The following is a 15,661-nucleotide window of genomic DNA, read 5'->3' on the forward strand; positions in this document are numbered from 1 at the left end:
GCTGATTGAAAGCCTGAGGTTCAGCTCCAGACCCCCGGTGAACATTCTTCCTCATTCAGTGTCAAGGTCCAGATCCTCATGGAGAGACTTCCCGGTGTCCCTTGCTCTGCTAAAAGACCATCCAGCCTTGATTCCATCTGCAGCCAAGTGCTGAGTACCGGGAAAGGTGAGAACAGCCATCCCTCTGAAACGTGGCGTCACAAGCCATGGGAAAGGTGATTCTAGAGCTGCCCCTTGGTACTCCCCCATCTCAGTCAACTCCCGTGGAGGAAGGCAGCACCCAGGCTTTGGGTCTGGGTCCTGTGTGGGTCTCTGGAGCGTTTGCCTTAAGGGCATCAATGAATGGGAGGTGGCAGGGGGACACCAGGCAAAGAGAAATCCTAGCCATTGAGACAAGGGGCAAAGGATGACTTGGGAATGAGCTGGAAGCAGGGTGTGGCCCAGCTAACCACTTCTGGTCCTCGAGCATGTCTGAGGGAACATGCTGGTGGGAGGGAATCCAGGGTTTCCTGCAACCTGGACTCACCCCCTCTCATTGGGGGAGGGAGCACGGGGACATGCGGTGCAGATTCTGGCAGCTTGTCTCCTTGGTTTCTGGGGACCTGGGATAGGGCTCAGGTGCAGGGGAGAAAGCTACTATGGGCTGGGAGGGAAGGAGAGACAAGTGTGTCCCCAGCCCAGGTCCTCCAGAACCACGGCCTTTCATTTAATGCTCTTCCCCCACCGAAGGAGAGGACACGGGGTGGGGGCACTGGAAGAGGGGCTGGGGAGTCCTGCCAACACACCCCTCTCTCCCCAAGCAGGATTGTGATCAGACATAAGGACGCGGGCTCATCGTTTCTTTGTAGGACTAATGTGGGGGCACCAGGGTCTCAGAGTGTGGGGGCAAAGGGGTCTAGATCTCTAGGATCCTACAAAGGTAAGGAGGGTGGGATGACTTTCACAGGGGCAAAGTGGAGGAAAGACCCCGTGTTGAGGCAGGAGATACACCAGGTGTGGGGAGGACCCACTCACTCCCACCAGCACAGACCCAGAGCCAGCCATGGAGGGTGCAGTGGGGTGGGGTGCGGGGGCCTTCACAGAGACCAAGCCATCTGTGGTTTGTCTCCAAGTGCCCAATGAAAGGCCAACACCCAGCATTCTCTCCAGCTCCAGCCTGTCTGCCCTCAGTCTCTCCTCCAACCATCAGCTGCCCCTCAGGCCTCCCTGCCTCATCTTTGGGGACCCTACAGCCCTCCCCCTCTCTGCCCAGGATTTCCTCAGCCAGAGCTCCCACAGAGACCCCTGTCCCCTTCCTGGTCCCCATGCTGTGTAAGGTGGTCAGCTGATGGGAGCAACAGCTCCATCTAGAAGCTGGTGATATGTGTGGTGTGGGGTGTGTGTGTGTGTGTAGAAGCTGATCGCCAACAAAAGGGAGGGGTGTGTGGGTGAGTCAGCGTGCTAATGAGAAACACCTCACCCCGCTGATTAAGACTAATGCAGAACAGAGGGGTAGGGGTTTTGGGGTAGGGGTTTCACTCAGTGGCATCTTTATGGGGTGGGGGAAGGGGAGCAGCCAGCTCCCCTGGTCCCATTTCTCCCTCAGTGAGGGCAAGAACAGAGCAGCTTTGGCTACCGCAGGGGGAATTGAGGCCCGGCTCCAGAATGAAACGTCAAGGGCAGGGGGTCCTAACTGGGAAGGGGTGGGACAAGGCGCCTGAGGGCTGAGGTCAGATACTTTGGGGGAGCAGCTAGGCCCTCTAGCACCCCACTCCTTTTGCTGCCCTGCCCTGATTTCTCTGGGTTGACTCCAGAGAAATTCCTGGCACTCGGAGCTCTGCCCCCTGGTTACCCATGTGCCCCCCGATACCTGCAGAGGCTATGAGGGTGCTGTTGAGAAGACTCCATCCAGCCTGTGCCCCTCAGTGGGCAGACTGGGAGAGAAGGCCCTGTTTGGGGGCACTGATCACTGACTGTCTAGATGTTAATGACCCAGGGAGGCCTGGCAGGGCAGAGGACAGGAGGGGACTGGGGTAGGGGAGGACCTGGGCATTAGCTGGGGACCCGCTTCGGCCTCGGGGGAAGCCCCTGTCCCTGCGGCAGAAGCAGAAACCCTGAGAACCGGAGGCTTTATACCCCCTACCCCGTGCCAGCTCAGTCAAGAGCAAGGGCACCAGGCGTACCTCGAAGAGGTTCCAGCCGACTGTGTGAGTGTGGGTACTGGGGAGGGGTTGGGAGGGGACAGGATGGGTGTCGGCCAGCACCTCTAACACCTCCTGATTTGCATTACCACTGACACCCTTCTTGACCAAGTAAATGGAGCTAGAAATAACAAGGGGGGGGAGGTGGTCCCGGCGGGGAGGCCTTTGAGGCTGTCTTTCCTTGCCTCCAACACTCCCACGGTGCAGGGGGCAGAAGGTCCTGCCTTTTGCAGCCCCACAGCTGGCCCCTGGTGGGGGAAATACACCCGCTGTTGCTCCTCCCTCCTCAGATTGGGCAGATACCCCATCCCAGCCGCCACACCCCTCAGCCCCAGACACCCCAGCCCTTCCCCCTTCCCTTCTTCAGAGCCTGCTCCACACACCCCGTCCTTCCCTGAGAACACGTCCTGGGGGCCCCTCTCCCAGCAGGGATGACCCCAGTTCTGTGTCCTCTTTCCAATGTCAAATCAGGCATTTCCGAGGCAGGGTCCTAACTGCGGGGCCCCCCCCCCCAACCTAGGAGTCACTCAAGGGAACGTTTTGCCTAAGAAACAGTCCAAACAGTAGCAGGGCTTGTGAGCAGATTCGAGAAGGGGCATGAAGTGGACCAGGGTCTGTGTGGGACCTTGGCCCTAGGGCCATGGGGGTGGGAGGGAGAGGGGACTCCCAGCTGTATTAGAGTCTCCTGGTGCGACCTCTCTCCAAGGAGTTCCAAGGCACCAGGCCTCTCCCTTGTGAGATCCTAGGAGAAGAGGGCCAGGATCATTCCATTTTGACACTTTTATCCCCTGCCCCCGTGACTGCCACACAGATGACGCCCCCCTCCCCCAAACCCCACATTTGGTGTTCAATTTATGTGCATTGAATTGACTTCTGTCCCAAAGAAGGTAGGAATGATGCTGCGGCCGTGGCTTGCAGGCAGGCGAGGGCAGCTCGCTCTCCGCCAGAGGGGTCCCAGTCCCTGGGAGAGCAAGGTGTTGAGGGCGGAGGCAGAGCAGAAGGGCCTGGCAGGGAAACCAGGTCACAAGAGACAGCCAGAGAGCTGTGAACACACTGTGGGAAGGAGCGAGTGATGAGCTGAGAACTCCCCCCTCCACCCCCTGCCCAGAGATGCTATTTTGGAGAGAGTGAATATATGCAGTGCAGGGCGCGGGGTGGGGGGAGCATGCCACTTCCACAGGGGTCAGCGGGAGCGTCTGCTGCCTCCCCTCTGCCTGGCCAGCCATCTTCTTTGGCCGCGGCACCTCCCCTGCCACGGCGCTTCCTCCGAGTTGGGAAAATCTTGTTCTCTTGAGCCCAAGAGAAGGAAGAAGGAGTGAGAAGATTTGCATCTGGCCTCTGGCACCCCTCTGAGGGTCCTCTGGGGCCTCAGACCTAGAGAGAAGCTTCTCTTTCCATTACTCCCTTGGCATAAAAATGTGGAGTGTACTACAGGGCCCCAGGTGAGGCTGGCCTGGGCACCCCTTAGCAGGCCTAAGCACTTCTTGTCCCTAACTCCATACGTTAGCATCAACCTTTGGAAGGTATTTGGTGATAAAAGAGGCCAGGGCAGAAGGTGCTTCCAGAGCTAGCTGGGTGGGCTCACAGGAGGCTCCACCCCTCCCAGTGGGGAAGCCACTCTTGCCGCTTTAGACCCAGGAGGTGGGACAGAGGTCAATATGAAGTAGGGCCCTTGCTTGGCATGAAGGGAAATTCCTGTGCCCCAGCTGAACCCCTCTGAGGGGCCCTGACTCATTTGGGGATGAAGGCTCCAATGCCCTGTGGGTTTTTGTGGTGCCTGGGGGTGGGGGGGGCAGGGCGTGCAGATAAAGAGCATTGGGGATGAGTGGAGACTTTTGTTTTCGTTTTTGGAACTGGGCTCTTTTGCTGCTGGAGTCCAGCTTCACCTGAAGGACAAGGTTGGCTGGGATGGGAAGAAGGCCCAACTTCCAGCCAGTGAGGTGCTGGGTATGGCCACAGTCAGAGGAACATTAGGATAGACTTTGGGAAGAACTCCCAGTGAAGATACCAGGGCACATGTCTGAGCCCAACCCAGCCCTCTGGTTCCCTGGATGTTTCCCACTGTAGGTCCCTCCCTCCCTCCCTCCTTCTGAGGCTGGGGACCTCAGGCCCGCATTGGGGCAGTTCGGGCCAGCGGCAGGGAGGTGAGCAGTGGCCTGCTGCAGGTGGTGGGCGTCTAAAAGCTCCAGGAAGGAGGGATGAGGGAGGGTTCAGGCCAGACCACGGGTGAGGGATTGGAGTTAGAAGGCCACAGGGGAGAAAGCCTGTCTCTCTGTTCAGTCCCTCTCCCAAGTCCTGTCTTCACGCTTTTCCTCTTCTGGGCCTGTAGGCAGGGGAGCCCACAGCTGCCTCCCCATGTGCCTGGCGTGAGAAGCCTGCAGGACTTCTGGGTGGGAAGTGGCAGGGTGGGGGGGTATGGATATGGAGACAAATTCCCTGAGGCAGAGAAGCTGGGGGACAGCCAGAGAGGGGCAGGGGGGTGCAGGGAGCCCGAATTCTTTGGCCAGAGCCCTCTGCTGCAGAGGGGTGCCCAGCCCAGGCTTTCAGCCCACAGGTGAGTAGGTGGGCTGATTGAATGGTGACCATGTCCCTCCCCCTTCCTGGGGCCCTTGGCCTTGGGGGTGATGCAGGAGCTGAACTCTCCTGCCTCCCCCCTCAAGCCAGCAAAAGCAAACTGTGGATGGGAGGGTCAGGAGGGTCAGGAGATGAGTGAAGGAGATAGCTCACCCTGAAGCATGGGTGAGGGGCAGGGAAGAGGAGAGTGCCCCCTGGTGCTGGCCTTCCTTTCTGGTGTGCCCCGCACACACGGAGAACTTACCTGGGGAGTCAGAGAGCCCCTGCCTGCCTTAGCAGCCCACTCCCTCCTAGACTGGCAGGTGGTTAAGCCCGAGGACAGAGGAGGGAATGAGTGGGACTTGGTACAGGGGGTCTGAGCCACCCCCCCACTGAGTCCTCAGAGCTCAGGTGTTCAGGTGTCTCTGGTCTCACATGGGCACAGCCCATGGGCACACGAGGGTCTCTGCCCACTGTCCTCCAGACTTACCCCGTCACACTTAGCTCCAGATGCATGAGACGTGAGGACAGTCCCAGTCACACGCACACCCTTCCTCACATACCAGGCTCCCAGTGACACCCACCTGCAGTAATACACTCTTCCCAACACGCATGGCATACACACACACACACACACACACACACAGCCTCTCACACAACCAGGAGCGCAGTGCCACACAGGTGTGACCCAGGTGCCACAGGGACATCGGCACACAGTGCCGTGCATTCACACACAACCCCACGCAGACCCCAGGAGCGGGGCACACCAGCACGTGTGTGGAGTCTCACATGCACACGCAGACAGATGCTCAAGCAGACCCCATTTGAAGCAGACCCCATTCCCCAGTGCTGTGCTGCCAAGTGCTTAACAATGGGCTCTCCTGTTTACCGTATTTTGCCGTGTATAATGTGCACTTGTTTGCCCACATTTTTGAGGGAAGAGTATGAATGTGTGTTATACATAGGTAGTACTAATTTCTGTACCTATATAAATGTTTTTAATTCTTTTATTTACGCTGATGTGTTAAAAGTGTAACTCTAGAATGCAATGATGATATCCATGTGCAAAATAATACCCTGAAATATGATCATTGGTTTCACATATAAGTTAAAAATTGAGTTAAAAAATTAAAACAAGAGATTTTTTTCCCTGAAAGCTTGGGCCAAAACCATGGGTGCGCATTATATGTGGCAAATACAGTAAGTTGCCACTGTGAGAGCACTGACCATCGGAAAGATGCTCACAAGCCTCTCCAGCCCACCGCCCGGCCTGTTATCTTTGTAGATGTCACATGATAACCTTAAACGCAGATGGGCAGCCCCCAGGAGGGCTGCACCTGGGCAGCAGTGACTCATCTGGGCAGCTTCTTTCCCCATGGGGGAGCTCTCCTCTTCCCTAACCTCTCGAACTTGCCAATCGTGTCTTGACCCCACTTCCTGCCCCTCTCGCTTCTCTCCCTCCTTCCCTGTCGCTCAGGGCTGTGAGCTGTGGTTGGTACTCAGGTACTCTCTCAGCCTTGCTCCCTCCTTTCTCTCCCTGCCTGTGGCTACAGCCACCAGGTCTGGAGGGTGACAGGACCATAGCTAATTCAGGTGGGCTTCCAGGAGGAAGAGGTCAGGAAGATGCCTCTGGTTCCCAGAAAAATGCTAAACCTCAATGTGCCCAACTGCTAATGTATCTGTCTTCTTGTGCCTGGCCTGGCCCTGGTTACTTCCTTCTTCTCCCTGGTCATCTGGACAAGGAGCGTGGTCAACACTGAAAACCACGAAGGGGAGAGAATTGGCTGCTAGTTGGGGGCGGTGAGGGAGGGGAGGTGGTGAGAGCCTGCTCTGAGCACCAGGCCCTCTCCTTCTGACCGTGCTCCGAGAACATTGCATCACTCTGAGAGCTTCCGCTGCTCAGCTTGAAAAACAATGAAGGGACTGGACTAGGCCGTTTTAATTTCCTTCTCGGCTCTGACATTTTGGCTTTCTATATTTCTGAGATTCTTTTAAAATCTACTCTGTGAGAAGTAGCCCTTATTGCTAATCCTGATCTTTTCCCAGATCAGGAGGGAGGAGAACGACTGTGGTTTGGGGATTGGGGGGCAGTGGGTGCCACAGCCGAAGGAGCCGGAGGCTGGGCCTGGGCACCTGTAGGTTTGGGTTTGGGGCCTGGCAGGCCTTGTATGTTCAGGGACCTTCCAGAAGTCTCTGTTCTCTTTGCTGTGGCTGCTGAGTTATTCCTGCCACGCACGTATAAGAGGAAAAGGCAGTAGGGGGTAGGGAAGAAGGAAGAAAGGACGGAAAGGAGGAGGAAGAAGGAAGGAAGTGGAGGGGATGGGGAGAGAAGTGTTCCCGGTTGTTACACACCCTTCCAGTGTGAATCTGCAAGGTGAGTGGTTCTGGGCCCTCCTGAGCTTGTGCTGAGCCATGCCAGGGCGGGACTGAGTGACCCAGGCAGAAGCCGGGGTCCCACTCCTCTGCTCAGGGCCTCCTGCCCTGCTTTGCTGCTCCTTCTAAAAACGACTGAAACCACAAAATTGGCTTGTGGTTGGGTGAATATCAGTCACTGCTACTCAGGTTGGCTTCCCAGGATGACTAAGGGAGTTGGAAGGCCCTCCTATTAGCCCCCCAAATTTTCAGAGGACTCAGAGGCAGAGATGGAAAAGTGGCTTCTTTTGGAAGCTTTTGCTGATGGCTGAGCCCCCAAATGGCAGGGCTGCAGGCATCGCATTTTGGGATGTCTGTGGGTCCAGGGGTTTGGGAGGGTGGGGGTAACATTGTTTTGGGGCTTCCTCACCAGTAGCTTGGAGTGGAGAGGGGCTGCGGATGAGGGCCCTTGGGTCCCTTCCTTTCAATCTGCCGCTTCCAGCTCCAATTCCCAAGGGAGCCTAGAGCTGAGCTGGTGCTGAGGGTGGGAAAGGGCACAGTGGGTCACATGTGCAGAGCCTGAGGAGTAGCCCAGCAGCCCAGCAGGTGCCTGGCCCTGAGACCAGAGTTCCCCATTGGAATTCTCCCACCTTCCTCCCAGAGGGCTGTGTGACCTGGAGACAGGCCCCTCCCCTCTCTGGGCTGAGTTCCAACGGTGGTCTTTTGGCAGGGGTGGTGCAGACAGGAGAAGCCAGGTTGTGAATGCGAATGCCCAGTACCCCCAACTCCCAACCCCGGGCCAGTGTCATTTAGAACTCGACAGTTCTGGGGTTGGACAGGGCCTGCCTTTCCATCCTTCCCAGAGTTAGGAAGAGAGAACTCCGGTGATCCTGAGTTTGGGGTGGAGTAAGCAAGAGAGGCTGTCTTTTTTCTTCTTGACCTTAAACCGCTCTTGCCCCCTTTTCCTACCTCCTCTTTCTTGTGCGTGAGTGGTAGCCGGCACTGGGGAGAAGGCCCCATCCCCTCACCTCCGTGTTATGGAATGTGGGATAAAAGCATCCATTAGAAAGTTTTGCCATTCTTAGTGATTTTTAACATCTCAAAAGAAGAAGTGCAGCTTGCAAACACACATCCAGCCTTGTCTCCAGTCCCCTTCTCCCTGCCACCCCCCAACCCCACTCACAGCCACCGAGAATTCTGGAAGTACCTGAGCATCCCAACTGCCTGGTCCTCCCTTTCCCTCGGGGCCTCCAAAAGGAGCCCCACCTGGGTCAGAAGGAGGGGCTCTACCCCAGCTCGGTTTTCCCTTTTGCTGACTCTATCTCTAAACCTCAGTTTCCCTTTTTTGAGATAAAAGACTTGGATTATTTCTGTGCTGACCTTCTGTGTGTCCGTGACCCTAGTAGAGAAAGGGAAAAGGTGGCCACGCTGTGATCCCTCCTGCAGACGCCCACCAGCTCACCGTGGCTCTCTCTCCCAATGCCCGGCCGCCCCCACTCCTGCCCTCCACTCTCTTTCTGACTGTCCGTGGTCTCAGTTTCTCTCTTTCCTGCTTTCATTCTCTGTCTCTCCATCTCTCTTTCTGTTTCAGCTCCCTGCTCCCCTCATCCTGCCCCCCAGGACGGGGGCGGGGTGGGCACACGTGAGGGCTTCAGATTGCTGATTTGGCCCTTCTCCCCACCCCCTCTGGGGCATGAGCATTTCATTTCCCCATGGGCTGGACCCTCCCCAAAGCCACCTGCCCTCATCCAGGGTCTGGAAGTCAGGTTCTGATGACTGGGGGGCATGTCTCTTCGAGCACGAAGTTCATTGAGGGTCTACAGAGCCTGCCCCCACCAGCCCAGGGCTACGGGTGGGTCCCCTGGGGCACAGAAGAGGAGTCATTTTTCTGAGGTGGGAATTGTCTGCCTCTTCATTGATTCCTGGTTCCTTTGATCTTTCTGGACACCCAAAGGGATGCTTCTTCTCATTTAAGGAGAAGAGGGATCTGTCTTAATGTCCCAGGATGCAAGGTGGGGAGCGGGGTACCGACCACACTTGTGATTCTGGGAGGGATAGATGTAGACAAGGGATATAGGAAGAACATGTGTTGGACAAAATATATGTCACTCACAGGCACACCAGAGGCATGACACTTCCTCTCCTCCACCCCATGCTCGCCCTCGGGGGCTGGGGGGCCACCCAGTACCAGTGTCTCACACACACACACACACACACCCCGGGCTCGAGCTCTAGCGCACACATCTGAGGAGCTAAAAGAGGAGGACGGGGGAGCTGGGCTGAAAGCGGGGAGGGGGCGGGACAGGAAGGCAAGGTAGCCCCACCCCCACTCCGTGCACGTGCCCACCCTCCTCCTCCTCCTCCTCCTCCTCCCGTCCCGGTAGCTGGCGAGGTCTCTGCCCCCTTTACTTTTCCCAGCTTCAAGGAAATACCTCCCTTTAGGGGAAAGCGAGAGACCTTGAGGGGAAGCAGGGGAAGCACTGACTCGGGCAGGGGCATGAGCCTGATTTTCCAGTCTGGGGCGGGGCGGGGGGCTGGCACCGGGGACGCCCAGGCTCTGGGGCCTGACTCAGAGCCAGAACCTCAGAGTTCCTACGCTGTATTGTCGTCGGGGAACAAGAAGCCACCAGGTTTATAAGAAACTGCGATTCATCTCTGCCGCCTTCCACCCCTCCGCAAAGCACCAAGGTTGGACAGCCAGCCCGGGCAAGGAAAGGAGCCCGCCTTAGATTATCTTTTTGGAAATCTTCCCTGGGTTGGTTCAAGAGGGACAGGTTTAGGCGTTTTAGATCTTCAGAGGGGTCTGGGGCCAGAGGATGGGAACCTCAATTTCCCCATGTAAGTTGTCAAAGGAAGCCCCTCTGCACTCCCAGCCCAGATCAGGAGTTCTTAAGCCCCATATGCAGTCCCCAGAGCCTCTGCTGAGGCTGCAACAGGGGCGCACAGGGGTCCCCAGCGTTGGCATAAAGGTTGGCACAGAAAAGGGTGGGGCAGCTGGCAGCTCCAGCTGGCTCTGCTGCCTCCGCTCTTGGCCGGTGGCTCACAGGTCCCAGGTGAGAAGCAAGAGCGAGAGGTGGGCAGGCTCTATGAGCTGAAGGTGTGAAGAGCCTCAGAGTGGGCAGAGGGAACGTGGCAGCAGGCGTGCGCGTGGTGTCCTCCTTCCAACTCTTAAGAGCCGCCCAGGCCCTCCTTTACTCCTGTCCCCTCTCCACTCAGAAACACCTAACAGCTTGGGTGTGTGGCAGTGGGCCCAGGTGCCAGGGCAGGGAGTTCAGAGAGGTAGGGAAGGCCACTGCCCCACCCCTGTGCCCAGAAACCAGGACTCCTGAGATCCTCCAGTCTGGACCATTTTCCTTTACTGCCTCCGTGCATATGTCTGAGCCAATCCCTGCCCTTTGCAGTTCTTCAAACCTGATTCCCACCCCTCATGCCCCATAAGTGGGTAGCATTTGCTGAGCCATGAGGTTCGGTTCTTCAGGGTCATTGGGCAGAAAAGGACTGATTTCCCAAAGTTCCAGGGAGTGCTCACCGGCTGACCCGGGGAGGCCTTCGGGTCTTGCTTTTCTCCAGCGGAAGCAGCAGGGCGCTAAGCTGGAACAGGGTTGGGTAGGACACGCGGTGCGGAGAGAGGACGGGATAAAAATACCTGAGCATCATTTTCTCATCTGTAAAGTGGAGCGAACAAGAGCCTACACTTTGCCGGTGGGGTCGCGGAAAGACGTGTGCAAGCATAGGGCTGGGCACTGGGTCACCAGCTGTGTGACAGTGACCAGGTGCTTGCCTTCTCTGTGCCTCAGTTTCTTTGTCTGTAAAACAGGGGTAATGGTCCCTGCCCCACTAACCTCAAAGCATTGTGAAGTCTAATGAAGTCAAAGGTATGAATTGCCTGGGGTGGGGGTGCTGATAATCAGGAAGAACTCAGATTTTTCCAGTTTCCAAACTCACTGGGAGTCAAGGATGAGACAAAGTACAAGCTGGACTTGGCAATCCATCAGGGTAGCGGGAGCCTGGGACCCCTGGTATACAGCCTGCCCCTGGGCCCTGAGGCTTGGCTGGTGACCCCAGGACAGTGGATATGCGTGTGTGTAATGCAAAGACCATGGGCCCGGTATCTTAATTCCCAGCCACTGGTCCCATTGCTAAGGATTTGCCTGACCAGAGCCACCCAGGCAACAAACATGTCAGGTTCTGCTGCCAGTGATTAGAAAGAAACAGGGGTGGGCGTGTGGAGGGGGGCAGTGATGGGCAGCTGCACCAGCTTCCCCGTGGCTGGAGATGTGGGTCCAGGGGCGGTCTCGGGAGCCTCCACAGAGGGCCAGCTGCCCGTGGCCCTGGTGGAAGGCGGTGGGCAGTGTGACACTTCCTGGGTAACTGCGGGGGGTGGGCAGCAGACAACAGGCTCCGGGGGAAATCTCAGACTTTCGTGTCAGAGCACATCTGTGTCTGGGGTGGTAAGTGGGGTTAAACTCAAGGTCAGACCTAGCCAATCCATGTTCACGCCAACATGGCCTTGGGTGCCCTCCATTTCAGTGGCTGGAACCCAGGGGCCCACTTAGCTGGAGATGGCGCTGCTAACACCTGATTTGTCCCTCTGCCCCAGACACCTGGTTGCTGGCCTGCTTTCGGCCTGTGCCTGGGAGTTTTGAGGACCAAGGCATGACATGCAGATCCCAGGCCTCCCTTCCACTTCCAAATTCCAGGTGCTAATCTCTCTATGGGGTCTCAGAAAAAAAAAAAAGAAAATGAGATTGAGCTGCAGAATGAGAGGCTGCAGGAAGACACTGAAAGAACTCCCCAGCCTTGCGCGGAGGAGGTGAGAGGCGTCTCCGAGCTGCTTGAATAGAGAGAAGCACCGCCAGGTCTGACCAGTCCAGTCGCCTGGCCTCCCCATCTGACGTCGGAGGCCATCAACCTGCCCCAGGCTTCTGGGTCTCCTACCTCATTTCTCCTTGCTCTCTGCCATGCCTGTCCCAGGCCACTGTTATGTTTCATGGCAGGAGTTGAGAAGGAGGCAAAGGGGGGATGGAGGGAAAAGGCAGCTCTGAGAACTAGTTGGAGGGCCGAAGTGGACCCCAAGCAGGATGCAGAGTTGGTAAGATGTCAGAAGGGAATTGGCGGTAGGTGGATTTGTTCAGATGGGCATGAAATGTAGGATGAGTCAGCAAGCCACCTTTGCAGCAGGGGGACTTGAGGCTAGAAGGTATGAAGGGCTTCCGGAGGGGACAATAGTCCCACCGTTTCGGAAGAGAGTTTGTATATATATTGTGGGTGGGATGGGGCGGACAGAGGAAGAGCTGCATTTGCCTGCCTTTGAGGAGGAAGCTGGTGCAGCAGGAAGGCCAGAAGTTGGACCTCAGGTGGAATTCCAAAGTGTCCCCATGAGACAGGGCTGTGGGAGACCGAGGGCCGGCTTCCGGGCCCACAGCCTTCTAGTCTCCACTCCTGGCACACCGGCCCCTGCAAATACTCCTCAGCTCCCCCACCACACTCTGGCCTGCAGCCCTGGGGAAGCTACATGGCATTCTCACCACGGACCAGTGCCGGCTGCAGCTTCTTCCCTCTGACCTATTTTTTATTCTACTGATGGATTTTCACCCCCGCCCCCCTCACACCAAAGCCCCAGCCCCCTGGGCCCGTCAGCTCCACCACGTGTCAAAATTGCCCCTGTCAGTTTGCGTTGGTTTCTCAGTCCAGCCAGCCCCTCCCCCGGGGCCTGAGAGTGATGGCTAATTACCCAGCTGCTGAGCCCTCACCCCCACCCTGCCTCTCCACTCGCAGCCCCAACGGAGAGGGCCCCAGGACCTCTGGAAGGAGAATCTGGGGCCTCCTCACCCTCCTGCTGCGTGGCAGGAAGTCCTTCCTGCTATCTAACTTCCATTCTTCCCTCTGTCCTGCCCCTCGCCAGAATGCAGACACAGAAGAGGTTGGGGCTAGAAGGGACTTTGGGATACTCCTCAAGGGACAGAAAGGGGCAACTGGCCTCTTGCCCTGGGTTTTGGGAAGTCTCCTGCCCCGCTCCCCACCTGTTCTCTCCCAGAATTCTCAAGGATGATGTCTGCTGACTGTCCCATTTGACAGAGCAGAAAACTAAGGCACAGAGAGGGAAAGCGCTTAGTCCAAGATTGTCAGGGGCTAGTGGTGCAGTCAGCGTCTGAGCCCAGAGCTCCCTGTCTGTCTTTCCGTTTGCTTCTGGCTCCTCCCTATTTGACACCTGTTTCTGTGCAACCCTGCCCCTACCCCTGACTAGGTGTGCTCTCTGCCATGTGCCCCTCTCCCTTGCCCACTGGCCTGACAGAGCTTCATCTCGGTATCTCAGGGCTGTCCGGTTTGCTTCGGTCACCATTCAGGAATGGGATTTGACCCTTCATTGCTTCGCGCACCCCCCTCCACCTACCGCCAATGTCCCCTCCCTCTCCTTTCATCCATCCCTGGTCCAGTCCACAGGTCTGACCCCATCTTGTCCCCACCCTACACAATTAACCAGATGGACAAGCCAAAGGGCAGACCCACAGATGGAGGCCCAGTCCCAGACAGACAGACAGACGGACAGACGTGCCGCAGGCACACTGAGACCTGCATAGACCTGAAGACACTGACAGAGCCGTGGAGGTGCAGACACATAAGCGGACCCAGAGCCCCAGAGAAAGCGGATGGCCGGACCCAGAAGGACAGGAGAGAACCCGCGCCGAGGACAAGCAGGCAGAGATTTTGCAGATCCCAAAGACAGAGGCGGATGCGGAGAAGACACACTGTGATGCAGGCAGAAGCCCAGGGACCCTGAGAGACAGAGAGTCAGGCAAACATAGCAGAGAGATGAGACTCAGAAGTCCCGACAGGCAGACGGGCCTACACGTGGCTCACAGGAAGCCAGAAGAGGGCCTTGCAGAGGGAGGGTGCAGAGCAGGGGTCATTTCGCTGTCCTGAGGCCAAAGGCCGTGTGGAGTAGCCTTGTGTGGGATGCCTGGCCTGGCAGAGCCTGACTGTGCCAGGGCGGTGGGCTGCCTCCAAGAATAGAAGATGGGGAGCAGAGAGGAGCCTGACTGCGAAGGGGTTAACCCCTGGGCCTGTATCCCACTCAGCTCCCCCCCACGGCTCCCTGTGCCCAAAGCCCTGGGTATTCCCCCTACCCCCACTCCTGGTAACCGGACCCTGCTTCCTGCCTGAGATTAAGGGCCTGTCTACTGAGATTCCCCAGGAAGGGGGGTGGGGGGACACAGCCTCTCCCCAGGGCCTCCCTGAAGCTCCCGCTTGCCTGTCCTTTACCTGGCTTGTCCCATGATTGCAGAGGTGCTCAAGGGCTCCACATCTTAGTCTTGTTTCAGGAGGGTGCAGGAACCCCAGTCTGGGAGCAGAGTGGGGTGGGTGCTGCGTGGGTGTGGGTGTGGGTGTGTGTGGGGTGTGGGTCCTGTGTGAAGAGCTGGGGCCTGGGTGAGAGCCGTTAGAGACAAGGGAGGAGAGATGACCCGAGATAGGGAGATGGGGTGCCCACTGAGGGAGAAGGGCTGAAAGCAACAAACAAGGACCCAGGCAGGACCTGGAGCCAAAGGGTAAGGACTTGCCCAGCCTTTAGGTATGTGTGGGGTGGGGAAGGGTGAGTCAGCCTGGAGGGGAGAACCCAGAGCCCTTGACCTTGAGAGGAGCTCACACTGGCCACCTGGTGCTGGGTGTTGGGGACTCGGAACTCCTGCAGCTGTTATGGGGGGAGGGGATTCTACAGGTGCCTGTCACCCCCCTTCTGCCCTCCCTGGCTGTTAATCCGATGGTTCCGGCCAGGCTCTCTGAAGGACTGGCAGTCTGGACCCAGAGGGGGAGGGAGTGCAGGGCGGGCGGGGGTGAGCCAGGCAGATGCCCGAGGATCTCAGGGAGGCTGGATGTGGGACAAGAGAAGAGGGTGTGGATCGCAGGGAGTTGTCTGGCATAACTCCGCGTTGGGTGTGCGCGCGCACACTTGGGTGATGATGTACATGCACAGACTTCACTGCAGGTCCACACCTGAGGGGTAAATCGGCCAAGGGGAAAGTGGGCTGTGGGGCTTCAGAGCTCCAGCCCTCATGGTCACCTTGCCAGGAGCTCCCGGGGGGCACGGGCTAAGCCCAACTTATCTCTGTGATCCCAGAGGCCCCAGGGTCTGGCCCGTCCCAGCCCTCAGTACCCGAGTCTGCAAGCATGGTGTGTGGGCCTCCGGAGGGGAGGTCTTACAAAGAAGTTCCTTTTTGGCCCAAGGCCCTTAGTGGTGACTGGAAGGTGGATTTGAAGGACGGTTGTGTGTTTTTTTTTTTTGTCTTAATTTATTTATTTTTAGAGAGAGTGGAAGGGAGGGAGAAAGAGAGAGAAACACTGATGGGTTGCCTCTTGCACACGCCCCAACTGGGGACCAGGCATGTGCCCTGAAGCGAACTGGTGACCTTTTGCTTTTCAGTGCCATGCCCAACCAACTGAGCCACACAGGTCAGGGCATGAAGGACACTTTGTGGGGACCAATGGGTGCCGCATGGAGGAATGGGATGGTGCAGGCAGCTGAGAGGAAAGGAAGGAGGAGGCAGTCCAGCACAGCCCGTCTCTCTGCCCTGCTCCTC

Source organism: Desmodus rotundus, chromosome 9 (genome assembly GCF_022682495.2).
Source record: "Desmodus rotundus isolate HL8 chromosome 9, HLdesRot8A.1, whole genome shotgun sequence".
NCBI classification, from domain to species: Eukaryota; Metazoa; Chordata; class Mammalia; order Chiroptera; family Phyllostomidae; genus Desmodus; species Desmodus rotundus.